Source organism: Rattus norvegicus, chromosome 2 (genome assembly GCF_021556685.1).
Source record: "Rattus norvegicus strain SHRSP/BbbUtx chromosome 2, alternate assembly SHRSP_T2T, whole genome shotgun sequence".
NCBI classification, from domain to species: domain Eukaryota; kingdom Metazoa; phylum Chordata; class Mammalia; order Rodentia; family Muridae; genus Rattus; species Rattus norvegicus.
In genome coordinates this window covers 48,788,638-48,806,365 of record NC_141535.1, presented here as the reverse complement: position 1 = coordinate 48,806,365, position 17,728 = coordinate 48,788,638, and the positions used below count along the sequence as shown (strand labels likewise).

The window sequence follows — 17,728 nt, the reverse complement described above, 5'->3', positions numbered from 1 at the left end:
ACATCTACTGTGACCTCCATTTCAAATGGGAGCAGTGCATTGTGAACAACCTTAAAAGGCTGGCAGACAGGATTGGACTTTATTCTTCCTTAAAGAACGGCCCACTTCTTTCCCTTCAAAATAGGGAGTTAGCATCAACCACGAAAGATGCATAATAATGTTTGTTGTGGAATTTATAATATAGTGAAATATATAATAAGTTTATATAAAATAATTTATAATATTGTAAAATATAAAATAATCAATAATTAAATATATAACTATGAAAAAGGGAAGAATAGACACATAATGCCATGGAAGCAAAAGGTAGTAATTTGACTTTTACAGAATGGTTAAAGGAAACATTAAAGAATTCACCATTGAGACAGTATAGAACAAACAACCAATTTTCATCTAAATGAAGCAGTTATGGGGACTTTTTCCTTTACATAGGAACTGGGAACCCAGCAAGAGCAATTGTGGATAGAAGAGAAAAGGTAGATATGAATTCGAGGAGAAAAAAAGACACGGACCTTCAGTTAGTATAATGTTGGCTACGCCCTAGGAATGTTTATAGCAAGAATTATTTTAAAAAAAATTAGCTGAAAGGCTTTTAAAGCAACACAGGAAGAAAACAAAATATGGAAAAGAGGAAAAGCTGTCATGTGGTTAGGCTTTCTTGGTTAGATCTAGCTATGAGGAAGATTACGTGTGATAGTCAACAAGGGTAAACAATTAGGTATGCACTCACTGGCTGTCTTCTGTGATTCCTCAAGCAAGGGCAGTTCTAATGAGTATTATCATAGCAGTGTAAGTGGAAGAAATCAAGAGATCCTCAGGATATAGTCATATTGACAAAGTAATTGAGAGCTAGTTCACAGATTCCATGAAGAGGTCTAAAAAAGACTTGGACTTCTGTAGAAGCTGTTATATTTGAGTTCTATTTTCTGAGATTGGGGAGGAACCAAATTTGGCATGCATCACATGGGAACAAAATAAAGATAATAATAATAATAGTATTACATAAGGTTAATTAAACATATATTCAGAATCGATTGGGTATGGCAATAACATGAAAGACCCCAAAACTGAAACAGAAGATGACTGTAGTAAATGGTATGTTGGAGCAAGCAGAAAGAAAAGACTGCCTACATGTTAAAACTAATGAGAAAGCCACTTTTACAAGTTAAATTAAAATGTAGCTATGATTTCCTAAATGGAGAGAGACTTTTTAGACAAAATTTATTAGAGATTAATCCTTAGTTTCCCCCAGGACTAGAATAATCTTTGGGATTCTAAAGTGCTTTATTGGACAATAGCCAATGTAAATTTTAGAAAATTAAAATAAGAAATGTTTTAGTTTTAGAATGTGGTTGGAAGACCAGAACAGAGAAAACGTTGCCACAGTAGTTAAATCTCTCTCTGTGGCCTTAAGTTTCCTGCCCCTCTTTGTCATTCTTTCCTATTCCCCTTCCAGCATCAGCCACTTGGGGCACATGGTGGCTGTCTTACGTGAACCAGTAAGAATAGAAAAAAAGATTAAAGCATGATAATGTAGATCTGTTGTATATTCAATCTATATAAAAGATATCACTAATATATCTATTCTTAACTTTTCATTCCTAAGAAACATGTAAGAAGGTTTTTCTCTCCAATTATTAAAAAGACCAAAAATTAAGACTGAGTTTAAAAACCATTTATCGTTCATGTGAAACAGCGACACCTGTTCAGTATGACAGTTACTCTCCAGGCACAGGGTCAGGCTCGGGGTCAATGACGGAATACGAAGCACAGCAGACGTGTGAGCTTGGAAGGAAGTGCCTGCGTGAGACAAAGTCATGACACGGAGTTTTGAAACCTGTAATGCTTCTATCAGAATTACTTTTCTGTGAGATAGTAGATCTGGTTTTGTTGTTATCTTCCTTTCTCAAAGTAGGAGTAGACGTTCATACCAGTAAACTGGCTGGACGCCTCACTTTCCCTTCTTCTTAGCCCCAAGAAAGCATCATTCTGTATTCTGTATGTTAAACTATTACTATTCCTCAGACATCAATGTAAACAGTTTGAGAATTTCATAGATGAACACTGTATTTATACCCTTTCCAATCCCCTGTGGTCCCAACAACCTTGCATGTGTTCCCTTTAAGAACTCCTTCTCCTTCTCCTTCTCCTTCTCCTTCTCCTTCTCCTTCTCCTTCTCCTTCTCCTTCTCCTTCTCCTTCTCCTTCTCCTTCTCCTCCTCCTCCTCCTTCTCCTTCTCCTTCTCCTCCTCCTCCTCTTCCTCCTCCTCCTCTTCCTCCTTCTTCTTCTCCTCCTTCTTCTCCTCCTCCTCCTTCTCCTTCTCCTCCTCCTCCTCCTTCTCCTCCTCCTCCTCTTCCTTCTTCTTCTTCTTCTTCTTCTTCTTCTTCTTCTTCTTCTTCTTCTTCTTCTTCTTCTTCTTCTTCTTCTTCTTCTTCTTCTTCTTCTTCTTCTTCTTCTCCTCCTCCTCCTCTTCCTCCTCCTCCTCCTCCTCCTCTTCCTTCTCCTCTCCTCCTCCTCCTCCTCTCCTCCTCCTCCTTCTTCTCCTCCTTCTTCTCCTCCTTCATCTTCTCCTCCTCCTCCTTCTTCTCCTCCTTCTTCTCCTCCTTCTCCTCCTCCTCCTCCTCCTCCTCCTTCTTCTTCTCTGCTTCTTCTCCTCCTCCTCCTCCTTCTTCTCCTCCTCCTCCTCCTCCTTCTTCTCCTCCTTCTTCTCCTCCTCCTCCTTTTCCTCCTCTTCCTCCTCCTTCTCCTTCTCCTCCTCCTTCTTCAATTATTGTACAATGGACATCTATATATACATATAAAATATACACACAGCATGCTGAATCCATAGTGTAGCTTATTTTTAAGCCATTTTAGTTTGCAGTTTTCAGAAACATAATCCATGCAGGTTGGCTCTCAAAGGGGATACTCGTTATTTCCCCTCTTTTCTCTTAGTGTGATTCCTAGCAACTGATCAATATATAAATAGTAGTATAAATGGTTAAAATAAAGTCACTTCAAGATTGTGCTTTGAATCACACACAGCATTTCTTTGATTTGCAGGAGAAGAATTAAACATTTATAGAAGACATATTACAAATCCATGAATTCAGGAATTCAAAATAGCCTTTAACCACTGATGGTGAATTATAATAAAAGCATGCATTTTAATGGCACATAGGCATTTGCATATGTGTCTACATCTATATTCTCTTGAGGCACACATTATGAATTACTATTCTGAATTACAATGAATGTGTGTTTAAAATCTAGTAGTGCTACATGTCTTCTTGTAGCAGGAATAATGAAAATAGGCTTTACCACACAATAGTAGGCTTAACAAAGCATCCAGGAAAAAATGCATTAAAAAATGGCATTGAATGTGTGTTAGACTGCGAATTCAAAACTAATTAAGAACAGGAATGGCAGCACACACCTTTATTCCCAGCACTGGACAAGCAATGAACGCAGATCTCTGTAAGTTCAAGACCAGTCTAATCTGCACCTAAGTTTCAGGACAGGACTCTGAAGAAAGACCCAATCTCAAATAAATAAATGAGTGAGTAAGCAAAGAAAACTGGAATGCGAAGTGATTTAGTGATAACTAACAACTGAACACAGAGAGACACACAAATAGAAGTGGTGTAGAGGAAAGGACTCTAGATGAAACAGCAGAAAATTGAAAGTAATTTAGTCAGACTTATAAATGCAAGTCACTGCCCACTTAGAACCGTGACCATCTGCAAATCATTTTGATAGTATTAACCTTAAAGAAGTGAATCATATTATGTACCCCCCACTAGAAAACTAAGAAAATTCTTCTAGTCATGAACTATAAAATATACTAAATAACTAGTATAAAATCTCAGAATAAAGCACATTTAGGAGTATTTCTTCTGTTATATAAGCACTTATACAATAATCTTGATTTTGCTTATAGACTCACAAAGCACATAGACTGTATATAAAATTTGGCCACTCCTTTGTTTAAGTATTCTTGGAATCCACTTTGTATAGTGAATCAAGCAAGCAAGCAAACGAACAAACAAAAGCCTATTTACCTAAACTCCCTAGCCAACCAAACAAAGCCTTCTTGGTTTAAATTCTCTAGTTCCCCTATAACAGATTCTACCAGCACCCCCATTTTACCATGCTCTGTATACAGAGAAAGTAAAAAGTTTTAAGGAACCAGAGTTTAGGGACACACTACAAAGAAAAAATTATTTACACTCAAGGATGTGTTGGCTTAGATGTGAATGGTCTTCAGTCTTCATAGGTTCAAATGTGTGAATGCTTGGTCTCCAGTTGACAGAACTGATTGGAAAGGATTGGGAGCTGTGGCTTTGTTGGAGGATATGTGTCACTAGGGATGGTCGTTGTAGTCTCAAAAGCCCACTCTCTTCCCAGCGTTGCCTCTCTCTGTCTCTGGTTATCTCTCAAGATGAGTTCTCAGCTTCTGCTCCTGTGCTATACCGGGCTGCCTGCCATAGTGCACACATCTGTGAGGGTCATGAAATCACCCTCTGAAACTGTAATCATGCCCTCAATTAAATTCTTTCTCTTATAAGTTGCCTTCATCATGGTGTATCTTCAAGGCAATAGAAAAATATTACCTCTCTTGCTGTCACCCCTTACAGTGTTCTCTCCTCCTCTCATCTCCTTCCCCTTTGCCCCTGAGAGGGTGCCCCAGCCAATCCCCATTCCCTGGGGCATGAGGACTCTCCAGAATTAGATATGTCTTCTCCCACTAAGGTCAGACATGGAAGTCCTCTGTTACATATGTGCTAGGGGCCTTAGACTAGCCCATTAATGCTCTTTGGTTGGTAGCTTGGTCTCTGGGATCTCCCAGGTCTCCAGGTTAGTTGATACTCTTGGTCTTCTTACTGGCTTGCAATACCCCTCAGTTCCTTCAATCCTTCCCATAACTCTTCCATAAGGGTCCCTGACCTAAATGTACTGCTTGGCTATAAGTGTGGGTATCTGTCTCAGTCAGCTGCTGGTAGAGACTCTCAGAGATAGCCATGCTAGGCTCCTGACTACAAGCACAACATAGATAGCATCAGTAATAGTGTCAGGGTTTGGTGCCAGCCCAGGAGATGGATTCCAAGTTGGATCTATCACTAGATGGCCTTTCCTTCAGTCTCTACTCTGATTTTGTCTGTGCATTTATTTTAGTCTAGAACAATTTTGGATCAAATTTTTTGACAGCAGGTTGGTGTCCCATCCCTCCACTGGGGCCCTGTCTGTCTACTGGAGGAGGCCTTTTTAGGTTCCGTCTCCCTACTACTGGGCATTTGGGCTACAGTTTGCTCACATTGAGTCCTGGGAGCCTTCTTCATCCTGGCTCTTTGGGACGTTTTGCCCACTCTGTACCCCCAGGAGCAGCATATTTCTATTTATTCTCCTGGACCCCTGGACTTCTTTACGGTCTCCCCCAATACCTGATTCTGCCTTCCTTTTCCTTCCCCATCCCCTCTCTCACCCATGTCTCTCAACCCCTCTGTCTCCCATGATTATTTTGTTCCCCTTCTGAGTGAGATTGAAGCATTTTTACTTTGGAATTCCTTCTTGTTTTAAGTTTTTACAGTCTGTGGTGTATATCATGGGTATTCTGTACTTTTTGGCTAATATCCGCTTACCAGTGATTACATATTATCTATGTCCTTTTGAGTCTGCGTTCCTCACTCAAAATAATATTTAAACTAGCCTTATAAAAACTACTACACATTTAATGTTTTCAAATATTCCAACTTCATTCTGTTTCATTTTTGGGGAGTGATTGACTGAAATGCCATGGATAGCCAAAAATCAGGTCATCAGGTCAATTTCATCTGAAGGCTACAGAGAGGAACCATTTCCTCCTTATACTTACTCAGACTGTCAACATCCCATTCTCTCAATGTCATGTAGCTTCCTTCTGTAGTTCCTGCCTCTTTATTATAATGTGAAGATTCTTGTCACTACATTAAGTAACCTCATAGAATAATGCTCCCCCTAATATCATCCAACTTAATCACAAATGCTAAGTGTCTACCCATGACTGCCATACTTGTTCCAGTGAATGGATGTGAGCATCTGGGGAAACTTTAATTCTGCCTCCCACATAGTTTACTAAGGTAAGTCATCTCTGATGGGTAAGCTTTACAGAAAACAAAGATTCCATCCTTTTTCTTTTTTTTCTTTTTTTTTTCTTTATTAACTTGAGTATTTCTTATTTACATTTCAATTGTTACTCCCTTTCCCAGTTTCCGGGCCAACATCCCCCAACCCTTCCCCCTCCTCTTCTATATGAGTATTCCCCTCTCCATCCTTCCCCCATTGCTGCCCTCCCCCCAACAATCATGTTCACTGGGGGTTCAGTCTTAGCAGGAATGCCAACCAACCAGAGCTTCCAGGGACTAAGCCACTACCCATCCTTTTTATTTGAAAAGACCCTTATCTTATTAGCCAAAATACCTGGATTTGACATAACTTTCAAGAATCATTACTACTTGATAAATACCAATTCACATATCTTTGTTGATGAGCCAGAAGCAGAGAACTCTGTGAATTTGGTTCTATTGTAGAAAATGCAGTAGTAACCTCAAAATATCCTGATGTGGTGTCTTAATGTTCTATTGCTTTTAAGAGACAGTATAACCACAGAAAATCTTAAAAAGACAAGCATTTAATGGAGCTTGCTTATAGTCTCAGAGGTGTACCACACCATCAACATGGCAGGAAACATGGTATCACTCAGGCAGAGTACTGAAGAAGGAGATGAGAATTCTACATCTAGATCTACAGGCAGTAGGAAGAGAGATACAATAACTGGCATGGGCTCTTAAAATACCAAAGCGACACACTCTACTCTGAAGTAGCCCATCCCCTAATGACTAAGTATCCTAGTAGATGCGTCTATGAGGGCCATTCCTATTCAAACCACCATATTCCCCTTTCTGGCTCCCATAGGCTTATAGTCATATCATAATGTGAAACAGACAAACAAAAACCAATCAATCCAACTATGAATTGGGTCCAAAATCAAAAGTCTCTTGTAAACTGTAACCCTCTAAAGCTATTTAAAATCCCAAGGTCCAAAGTCTCTTCTGAGACTCATGGCAGTCTCTTAACTGTTATCCCCGGTAAAACCAAGTAGATCCCACACTTCTAACATACAACGGCACAAAATATACATTGCCATTCAAAACGGATCGTAGTGAAAAACACAAAACCTAAAACTAGCCGAACTCCAAACTAGGCGTCTCCATGTCTGATGTCCATCAAAGCTCTCTCAGGTTCCCAAAATCCCTTTCAGTTTTCTTGACTGCAACACACTTTTTTTCTCCAGGGCTAATTCCACACCAAGTCAGCAGCTTTTCTCTGAAAGTTTCCCATAGAGAGTAAGTACATGGACTTAGAACATTACAATACTTTTGTATTCCTATTTTTAAGGTTTTTCTCTACAAAAGTTAAATGTTTCTGAAGTGTATTATTTAATCTTGACTTGCTGTCTTTTTAGTTAAAAACCAGGCTAGGCTCGTTTCCCTGACGTTGGAAGCAGACATAGTTGAAAATAACACCACACACGCTTTCAATTAAATATGGATCTTCTACAGGAATAAGGAAAACGTCGGAATTACTTCTAGTATTATGTAACAAAAAAATCTGTAGTCATGAGAAAATACCGACTTAATTAGCAATAAAGTATAAGCATTATACGAAGAAATTATCAACTGATTGGATTCAACTTTTTGAAGATTCCGTGTCATAACCTCTCAAGTTTTACTATTGGCAGTGCTAATGGTCTGTGCTCTGGAAACCTCTTTGGACATCCAGAACCTAATAACCTAGTTAGACCCATGGAAGGCAACCAGAAGTGCCAAGAAATTGACATTTTTTAAGAAACAACCTGCAACTGACTGATAACAGTTTGAGTAATATGTACCTTGAATCTCTAGTCTCTCTGAGTTACATTTGTGTGAATTATCAGAGGTCACGGCAAGATTAATGATCATTTTCACAAAAAAAGAATTGGTTTCATCTACATTTTCTTCTACATTCCCTTTTTCCTGATCTTGGAATTAAAACTTTCTATTTTTCACAGTATGATGTGAAATCTGATTTTTTTTTAATTTGGCCTTCATGATATTATGAATTTCAATACCTTTCTTCTCTTCCATATCCCCTTTCCATTTCTATTTTTCAACAAGTCTTAGGAAAAAAAATTATCTGTAGTCCTATGCGCCTCAGTGTCTATTTCTCGGAGAAGCCAACCTAAAAGGTATCATGTATTTGTTCAAGAAGGAAATCACAATTTCAAAGTTTAAAGAATGATCTTTAAATGGTCCCATTTTCAAAATAGTGACACTGTGAAGAGAGATAAAATAGAAAAAAGATTAAGGAATGGGATTAGGGTATGACAGCACTGGAGTGAAATTGAGCAAAAAATAAATTTCAGCTGAATATCAGAAAAATTGTTATGATGAGCAAAGTCCTTTAGACAAAAAAAGGGGAAAGAAAAGGAAATATTCTTGGCACAGTGGTAGAAGTCTATTGCTTGAGGCATTTAACTGTAGATGCTACAATATGTTGTAAATAAGAATGCCAAATGGCAGTGGATGGACATGATAACCTAATAGGAGTTTTCCGGCTCTAATATCTATGATTGTGTGATTCGATTCAAATACAGCCGTTTACTGTATCTCGAGTGTGTAATACACTTCAATTGTGAAGTGCTACAATTTCAATACTAATACATTTGAAGTGACAGTCATGTCACCTTAGTACTTTGTAGAGTTTGAAATGCAACAGAAAGCATACGGTCCTTTTGCAGAATGTCTTCCTAATTCTCCATTAGGCAGACAATAATAGCTATAAACAGTTGAGGTTCATTAGCAAGATAATGTCACACCCTCAAAGAGCTGAGGGATACTATTTCAGAACGAATTAAAGAACCTGCCTCCTGCTAGTTTCAGGAACAATACTGGTCTGTACTGACACTGGGCAGCACTAGACGCCGATCACAAGACATGCAGCTCGCTGCACTGTCACGGGAAGTCTGTCTCTATCAGCATCAAAACCACTGAACTGAGAAATCGACAGTGTCGAAATGATGTTGGGAGCCTCGCTCTTATGTCTCTATTTATTGATACAACATGTGGCTAACCTCGGATGTGTGCCAGACATTTTGTCAGTCCTTTTGCGAAGAGTGAGTTCCCTGGTAGTCATTCCTCTGGTCCAGGGCATGTGCCGCCTTCCCATCCACTGTCAGCTATGAAATGTAATTCAGTAATTCATGACTTACTAGTTCCTGCTTCGTTACTAGTTAAAACACATGGGCATAAGGGGAAAGTTGCAAGTACTTTTTCTTTTGGAAATCCTTTAAAAAAATACACATCTGCTTATTTATCTGCTTATTTATTGGCTGAGAGAAGGCAGTCTTTAATCCCAGCACTCAAAGACTCAAAGAAACAAATGATAGCTCTGTGAGTTTGAGGCCAACACGATCTACCTAGGACGATCTAGGACAGCCAAGTGAACATATTGAGACACACACAGACAGACAGACACATAGACACACAGATACACACACACACCCAGACACAGACTCATAGCATGCATGCATGCACATGCACGTGTGCGCACGTGCGTACACACACACACGCACACACACACACTTATACATATTATATATAAAGGTGCCTGTGCATATGTGTGTATGTGTGAGTGCCTGTGCCAGGAAAATGTATGCACAGGAGTAGTTGTGAGAATCAGTTCTTCCTTTCTACAATGTGTCCCAAATGATCAACTTAACAGCACGGCAGCAGTAGCTATTGGACCCACTGACCTGACTTTCTGACCTCAAAATATTATGAAAAATGAGACCCTTCTTTCTCTTTTTTTCTCCTCTTCCTTCTCTTATATCCTCATTTCATTCTTCCCTTTCTCTGTTATGCTTTCTTGTGTTCTGATTTGTTCTTTCTGGCTTCTTCCTTTCCCTTTTCCCCTCCAGCTTAAATCCAGGAACCCAGAAAGGCTTAATAGTGATGGATTCTTTTTTTGTTTCATTTCTACAATGTTTATGGTCAGAGGCTCTGAACAAATGAAAACTGCAGTCATCTGGAGGTTTTTTTCTTTTTTCACTGTCTTGTGTGGTATCTGTGTGAGTGTGAGCCAAGCCTTGTGTCCAGTTGGGATTGAATGGTACACGGTACGTTAAATTGTCTCTTCTTTGTCTTTATGCTCAGAGTATGGAAACCTCAAGTTGGTAAGAGTTCTTGCATAGCAGCTCTGAATTGGACTGAATGAGTAGATGCGTTAGCATTTACAAGTTAAGGCGCATGAACTTTTATAGATCTCCTGAAGTGGCCATATCATCTTCTGGCTAACAAATGTATTTATTGAGGCAGGTAAATCCCACCCCAGTTTGCTATGACAGGAAAGTTAAAGAAAAATCATAATTATGCTTTCTTTCTCATGCTTTCTTATTTTTTTCTTTAATTATTTTTACACATACTTTCAGAGGACAGTTATGTTCCTGTCTGCAACCATAAAAGAGTATCATTAATAGTGTCAGAGGATTCTTGCCCGTGCGATAGAGCGCAGGGTGGACCAGTCATTGGTTGGCCATTCCCTTTGTCTCTACTTCAATGTTTTGTATCGCCAACTAAAAGAAAATCCAATGATACTGATCTCTAGGAGCATTTACACTTACACTTACACTCACATTTCACTGCCTCATCCATTTACCAGTGTTAGGACTCCCCTGGGTCCTAGAACCTATCCAGCCATGTTGGTTTTGGCCCAGTGAATGATAACAGGCATGCAATATACTTAAGGAGTGGTCTTAAATCTTAATACCACAGGTTGTTTGTCATCTGCATATGACTCATATTAGCTATGAATAGGTGCCAACCAGATTTCTTCAAAAGTTCTGGGTTTATATTAAAATTGTATTTTATCTTAAAGGTAATTGAGAGGCTGCTGAGATAACTCAGTGTAAGAGCTTGTGCTATTCTTTCAGAGGACTAAAGTTTCATTTCCAGTACCCACATCTGGTGGCTCACAACCACCTTTTATTTTTTCCTTGTAGCAATTTTATTTTAACTATTTTATTAAATTTAGCAATTTCATTTAATTTTATCCATCAGTTGATTAACAGAATTTATTTTTCCATTATTTATTTATTCACTTTACATTCAATTCACAGCCGCCAATTCCTCCCAGTCCCCCTCCTTTACAGGGCCTCTCCCCCATCCCTTCATCTCTGAGAAGGGGGCAGTCCCTCTTGGGTACCAACCCACCCCTAGCACTTCAAGTCACTCTAGGACTAGGTACATCCACTCCCACTGATGTCAGACAAGACAACCCGGTTAGGGGAACAGTAGCCACAAGCAGGCAACAGAGTCAGAGTAAATTCCCATTTCGGTTGTTGGGGAGCCCTGTAAAAACCAAACTTCATATCTCCTACAATGTGTGGTAGGTGGTATGGCGAGGGCTAAGGTCCAGCTCTTATATGCTCTTTGGTTGGTGGTTAAGTCTTTGGGAGTCTCAAGGGTCCAGGTTAGTTGACACTGTTGGTCTTCTTGTGGAGTCCTTATTCTAGTCAGGTTCCTCAGTCCTTCCTCCCACTCATCGACAAGAATTCCCAAGCTCTGTCTAATGTTTGTCTGTGGGTGTCTATATCTGTCTGAGTCAGCTGGGTAGAGCTTTCAGAGGACAGTTATGTTCCTGTCTGCAACCATAAAAGAGTATCATTAATAGTGTCAGAGATTGGTTCTTGCCCATGAGATGGATCTCAGGGTGGACCAGTCATTGGTTGGCCATTCCCTTTGTCTCTATTTCATCTTTTTGTATCACCAACTAAAAGAGAATCCAATGATACTGGTCTCTAGGAGCATTTACACTTACAGGTATATACCAACACACACACACACACACACACACACACAAACACACACACAAACACACACACACATGGGGGGGGAGGGAGAAGGAAAGAGAGAGGGAGAGGGAAAGGGAGAGGGAGAGGGAAAGGGAGAGGAAGAGAAAGAGGAAGGAGACAATGAAGGGGGGAGTTAAAAACAAAAACAATCCCAAAATATTTTTACATAAATAGAAAGCAGGAAATCAGTCTGGAGGTTTCTCAGAAAATTGAACATTCCACTACCTGAAGACACAGCAATACCTCTCCTGGGCATATACCCAAAAGATGCCCCAACATATAACAAAGACACGTGCTCCACTATGTTCATCGCAGCCTTATTTATAATAGCCAGAAGCTGGAAAGAACCCAGATGCCCTTCAACAGAGGAATGGATACAGAAAATGCGGTCCATCGACACAATGGAATACTACTCAGCTATCAAAAACAATGACTTTATGAAATTCATAGGCAAATGGATGGAACTGGAGTGAGGTAACCCAAAAACACACATGGTATGTATTCACTGATAAATGGATATTAGCCTAAAAGCTCAGATTACCCAAGATACAATCCACAAACCACATGAAGCTCAAGAAGAAGGACAACCAAAGTGCAGATGCTTCAGTCCTTCTTAAAAGGGAAACAAAAATATTCATAGGAGGGGATATGGAGACAAAGTTTGGAAAAGAGGTGAAGGAATGGTCATTCAGAACCTGCCCCACCTGACATATATATATATATATATATATATATATATATATAATCTCCACCAAAACTAGACAATGCTGATGAAGCCAAGAAGTGCATGCTAACAGGAGCCTGACATAGCTGTCTCCTGAGAGGCTCAGCCAGAGCATGTCAAATACAGAGGCAAATGCTAGCAGCAAACCATTGAACTGAGAACAGGATCCCCATTGGAGGAGTTAGAGAAAGGATTGAAGGAGCTGAAGGGATTTACAACCCCATAAGAACAACAATACCAACCAACCAGAGCTTTCAGGAACTAAACCACTACCCAAAGAGTACACATGGACAGACTCATGACTCCAGCTGCATATGTAGCAGAGGATGACCTTGTTGGGCACCAATGGGAGGAGAAGCCCTTGGTCCTGCCAAAGCTGGACCCCCCCAGTGTAGGGGAATGTCAGGGCAAGGATGTGAAAAGAGGGGGTGGTTGGGGAGGGGGAGCACCCTTATAGAAGGGGAGAGGGATGGGTTAGGGAGATTGTGGATGGGAAATCAGGAAAGGGAATAACATTTGAAATGTAAATTTAAAAAATCCAATAAAAAAAAAGCATTTGAGAACCAAAAGGCCAAACTCTGAGCAGTCTATCAATTTTATCTTATATCTCATATAGCATGGGAGCCATGTTGGCCCAGCAAACTACAGAAACCTTCCAAAGCACAGGAATCTGTACTTAGTTTCATGTAACTTACAGTGTCTTTTCCTGAATAATTCAGATTCTATTCCTTACCTCTGCCAATTCTGGTTTACCCAATTCTTCCATAAAAGTAATAAAGTTATTTGTAAGTCTGTATATAGAGAGTGTTCACTTAATAATTTATTGACTGCTAACCTCCTCACGGTATAGAAACTACCAAGAGAGTGCTGAAATGAAGTCTTACAAAGAAGAATGGATCTCAGATGTAGAAAAGTAATTTTGGTCACATTAAAGACAAGCCATGTTAGGTCTCAAAACAATTGGTTTCCCTGTGAATTATGTGATTTAAATCTGTTAATATTTTGGAGCATTTCCTCTCCCTATGGGGTACTATCATTTATTTTCCATCCCTGCCATGACCCTGTGACTCTCCTTTCTGTGGTCCTTCATTTCTTTATGACACAAGCCAGTATTTCTCACTCCATGGTTAATACTCACATCGCGCTTTCCCACATCCCTCTGGTCTTCTGTTAAGTTTTGCCCATCGGTTAAACATTGATTTTGTAAGTCCTACCTTTCATCAAAAAATTACTGACAGAAAATCTTCCTATTATTTTATATAAAATGCCATAGGTGTGAATTTATCCCCTACATACACTTCAAAACACATTTAATCTTCACATACAGTTCATTTTTTTCATTGATTATTCCAAGTCACTGGGTCATTTATAATGATACAGTTGTTTTCTTGTAAAATTTCAATCCCTCAGAGTAAGAATTGCAAACATCCCCACATACTCTTCACTCAGCTCTGAAGTTCTTAGCATTTGGCCAGACAGCTAACATTTCTGAAAATTAAAAAGCAATCATTGTCAGTCCCGATTACTGACTTTTTTGATATTCAGGCTATCCTTTTGGAAAGCAAAACTATTATTCTATAAATAAAAGTCTCACAATACTGTTTAACCTAACCCACTTGATGTAGGTAAAAGAAAAACTTTACGTTTGCCTTAACACATAAGTAGAATGTGAGTTAAAATGTTTGATAAATTAAATTTTAATTAAGATAAAATAAGTATATTAAATACCATTTCCATGTTTTACACAACTCTCCTTCTAATGGCCCCAAATCTCATATCCAACTAATAGATGCTTTAAACATACCTAAATGTATCGAAAAGTATTTAAATATTTCTTCTAAGATTTTTATGTATATATATATACATAAATATATATATGCATTAATGAAATAAGAGGGATTTATGGGAGGCTCTGGTAGTACGAAAGGGAAGGGAAGTGATGTAGTCTATTGTAAATGTCAAGGGAAAAGAAAAACAAAGCAAAAAGAATCTTGAAATCAAAGATAAAGAGAGAACAATTAGAGAGCAGGGTCCTGACAGGGCCTCCCAGCTCATTATTAACTTCCACCCACTCCTCTCTAACCCAAATCAGAATTAATCAGCTCATCTTTCTTCTGATAGCAACACTTTTCAGGATATGAAACCGCATGGATTAGACAAGTAGTTCACATTATTGCATAGTCTATTTCTTATTTCCACAGAGATAGCAAACTGATATTCCAGGCCAACAGTATCAACGTATGGGCTGGTATTTGAGAGGTTTATTTAGGACCATAATAACGAAATCATTTATAATACTACTATAAAGTAACTCTTGTCTCTATAAAGTGGAATGGTCTCCATAAACTGAAGCATGTCCCACTCTATGGCAACCATTACTGTTAATTCTTAAAGAAATTTGTAGACACTTAAAATTTAATTTTCTGTCCTGAGAACCTAGTTATTTTTATAAAAAATGGGTCATGTTATTATGTACTGATACATTTTGTCATTTACTGAATCAATGAATTAATTATTCTTTAATTAATATTTTAAATAGACATTGTATCAATTAATGAGTTAAAAAGTTATCTGGGAGTCTTGAATATAAAAAAATTAAGACCAAAGACTTGAAAAGCATTGTATTCCTCACCAGCTGTATGAATAATCATTATTTATTATGTGGAGAACTAAACAAATAACAAGTTTTTCTTCAAACATAAAATATAATGAAATGCCAGGGTTTCCTAAGCAACTAAATGAGAGAGGGCAGATATATTTTGGCCGCTGTTTTGTTTCTATTTTGTTTTGTCATTCTGATTTTCTGAAACATTTGTGTCTCAAAGGATGTCTTCTCTTCATCCACAGTTGTGCCCAGCATGTGGAAAGGTATGGGCTTTTTTCAGGTAGCACCGCCAACTACTTTCCATCTATCCCATGACTTCCTTACCTCAGGAAATTGATGGACTGAAAGTTCCAAGTACATAAACACATTGAGACCCACACTGCTCCAACCCTTTCATCAGACAGTTGAAATGAACTGTTTAATTGGCTATGTCGCTGGGAAATGAAGTTGAAAATGGTACTTGTTGTTCTGTTTGAGGAAAAGGAGATAGAGAATAAATTTCACTGAAAAATTGTGAATGTAAATGTATTCTTGGATAGACGAGATGTAAAGTTTCTTCATGACATCGAACAAGAACAGCACTGTAAGAAGACTTTGTATTAAATGATAAAGCTATTTTACATTTTATCATGCATTTACTTTGTTGCATGAAAGATATGAATGGTGAGATTATTGTTTGTAAAATAAATGTAATATTAGTACTACACGATTTTTTTTTAATTTTAAGCCTAACCACTGCACAAAGTTCTAAGGCAACTAAAGAATGCTATGACTAGGATAAATGTTTTTCCTCAAGAAAGAGCATACCATCTGGTTATCCAGGACCAAATAGTCAGCCCTGAGTATATATCCAAGTGACATATAGACTGAGAAACAGGTTATATTTAGAAACCTGTGTGACTGTGTGTGTGTGTGTGTGTGTGTGTGTGTGTGTGTGTGTGTGTGTGTGTGTGCAGTAGAATAAGGAAAGAAAGGCCAATTATTTTATAATGACTGAGTGATTTAGTAATTTGCCCAATTTACCCCAAACGCTACTTGTACTGCCTATTTACCAAACATGACTTCACTGCAACATGGATTAGAATGACCAGGGGACAAAGTTGCAATAAGTGCCCATGGCTCTTAGCAACCTGCTGGCTACCCTCTATGCTTCTGTATAGTCTTGCTGGCTGCTGCACCCACCTTGTGGTTTTGGAATAAAACTGGATCTGGAACCAAAGCCTCTCAGGAGCAATGCTGACTTTGTTTAGAGGTCTCCTCGCTTCCAATCTCATTGGTGTTGGAATGCTTATTGCAGGAAAGAGTCCCATAACACAGGTAATCACAATTTATATATATATATATATATATATATATATATATATATATATATATATGAGGCCATGAATTAGGACAAAGACAAGGAAGATTCATAGGGGCAGGGACAGTAGGTGGAAAATTACATAACTATATTACAGTCTCAAAGGAAAAAATTATCTTAAGCATGTCATATGGTGCATGCCTTGAATCCCAGTACTCAGGAGACAAAGGCAGGAAAATCTCTGATATCCAGACCACTTTGGTCTACACAACAAGCTCTAGAACTGCCAAAAATATAGACACAGGAAGTTCCATTCTTAAGCAAAATTATTTGTATTTCAGAAACATGTAGCTGACCTACAAATTCTAAAATGTTTATTTGAAAGTACAATTAGCTAATATAAAATATATACAATTATTCAAAAGAAGAATAATATCTCTATGTCGCTTTGCTATTTCTAACATCCTGAGTGGTTTGTGTACACATTTTGAGAAACTTTGTCTACATCCACCTAAATCAACTCCACATGTTTGACCTAGAAGAGGCAGCAGTGGTCTACTTCTTTGGCTCATACTTGATAATTTTCCTTGCAATTTGCATTTCTCCCTTTGTGTACATTGTGAACATCTTTAGGTTAACATAGAAATTTAAATTATTTTGTTGAAAGGACCATAATTCCATAAAAGATGATGTAGTATTGCTCATATTTTTGTGGATTGACTTAAACAACTCAAGATAAAATTTCAAATTAAATTGATTAGGTTTGTTTACATATGTAATATTATGTCATAAATGTAATGACATTAATAAGTCAATTCACAATGATCATAGCCACTTATGTTTCCACCAGTGTACAAGACCACTGATTTATCTGTTACTAGCCTACAGATGATATTCACACAGGTATACATTTTTTATTATTCATGTTTTACTTTGTGTTAGGAATAAATGACATAGAGCCATTCATTTCCTCTTCTGTAAGCCATTGGTTGTATAACGAATTATTATCTATTATTATTCTTATTTTGTTTTTACTATTGTTTGGTTTTTTGAGAAGGGTATCTCTCTATAGCTCCTAATCGTTCTTGAGGTTACCTATTAATTTCTTATCATAAAATAGAACTTAAATGATGACAGTCCTTGCTTTCTTTTTAATGATATTCTATCAACTGAATTTACTTAAAATTCTTAGTT

General features: G+C 38.1%; 1 long non-coding RNA gene across 6 annotated transcripts in view; it reads right to left on the bottom strand.

Annotated features, from left to right (window-relative positions):
- LOC147996079 (uncharacterized) overlaps nucleotides 1-17,728 on the bottom strand; it is a 127,861-nt gene that overhangs the window by 41,593 nt on the left and 68,540 nt on the right. For 5 of the 6 annotated variants that reach the window (XR_015670873.1, XR_015670869.1, XR_015670865.1 and 2 more), the window contains exon 5: nucleotides 15,559-15,702. This is a non-coding gene — a long non-coding RNA (uncharacterized LOC147996079). Of the gene's footprint in view, nucleotides 1-11,034; nucleotides 11,696-15,558; nucleotides 15,703-17,728 lie in introns of those variants that run through there. The other variant, XR_015670848.1, reaches the window with a different exon arrangement.